This window comes from Vombatus ursinus, unplaced genomic scaffold (genome assembly GCF_900497805.2).
Source record: "Vombatus ursinus unplaced genomic scaffold, bare-nosed wombat genome assembly UNPS02014786.1, whole genome shotgun sequence".
Lineage (NCBI taxonomy): Eukaryota > Metazoa > Chordata > Mammalia > Diprotodontia > Vombatidae > Vombatus > Vombatus ursinus.
The window spans coordinates 42,700,354-42,701,721 of NW_020954564.1; the positions used below are offsets into that span (position 1 = coordinate 42,700,354).

The window sequence follows — 1,368 nt, forward strand, 5'->3', positions numbered from 1 at the left end:
ATATATATATATATATATATATATATATATATATATATATATATATACATATATATATTAGTCCTACATCCCCTTTTATAAGGAGAATAGAATGGCTAGCTTTTTGTCCCTTTCTCCTGCTCTCTTCCAGGCAGGAATCAAGCTGCAGTCACTCTGGTAACAGGGTAGGTAGCCAGAGACCTGATCAATTAGGCCAGAATTAAGATGTCCTGCTGTTATAGATAGAAGGCCCAGAAACACAAGTAGGAAACATGAAGGGTCAGTCAGGCCTGAAGAGTTGAGTCTGTACCTGATCAGTCAGACTTAAGGAGAGGAAGTCTGTTTCATGGTAGCACTCGGAGGCAGCCCTGTGGGCTTGTGGCTCTGAGGTCTGGGACTTTCATGTGCCTAGAGGCAGCTGGTGGATCAGTGGACAGAGCACTGGGCTTGGAGTCAAGAACACTTGAGTTCAAATCCCACCTCAGACAATTACTAGGTGTGTGAACCTTGGTAAGATACTCAACCACTGTTTGCCTCAGTGTCCTCAACTGTAAAATGGGGATAATAGAGATACCTACCTCCCAGGGTTGTTGTGAGGATCAAATGAGATAATATTTGTACTAAGTGCCTGGCACACAGTAGGTGCCATATAAATGCTTATTTCCTTCCCTTTCACCTATAGTAGAAAGAGTAGTAGATGTGGAATCAGAAGAAATCTGTGTAAATCGTGGCTGTGCCAGGGGATTCAGGATTTGGTACCAATCATATAATCTTTCTGAGAATCAATTTTCTCATGTGTAAAATAATTCTGGCAATAGCTGCCTACCTTACAGGTTTATGGGGAAATTATTTTGTAAACTTTATTTTAAAATGTTTCTTAAATATTTTCCCAATTACAAGGAAAAAATTTAATATTCATTTTTTTTAACTTTGGGTTCCAAATTCTCTTCTTCCCTTCCTACCTTCCCCCATCATTGAGAAGGCAAGGAATTTGATATATGTTATTTTGTAAACTTTGAAGTACTGTACATATGAACCAGAATATAGACTCTGGAGTTTGAGGATCCAGGTTCAAATTCTGCTTCTGATGCTTATTCTTAATGTGACCTTGACAAGTGACTTCCTTTCTATCTCCCACTTCAGTTTCCTCTGCTGTAAAATGAGAGGATTGAACTAGTTTGCCTCTAAGTTTCTTTTCAACTCTAGATCTCTGATTCTATGATCAAAGAAATATATGGATGACAAAGAAGACGGGCTGGCCATGTCACAGGAGCAAGGTGTTATAAATGATGGACTCTCTATGTGCTTCATTGGTTCTTCAATATCTTGAGTGTAATAGGGGCATTTAGGGGAGCCTCTCTTGGCATGGTGGACAAGGGTGCTTCTCAT

The 1,368-nt window shown here is 39.5% G+C and overlaps 1 pseudogene; it reads right to left on the reverse strand.

Annotated features, from left to right (window-relative positions):
• The window catches only part of LOC114047242, a 19,113-nt pseudogene extending 17,745 nt beyond the window's left edge, over positions 1 to 1,368 (reverse strand).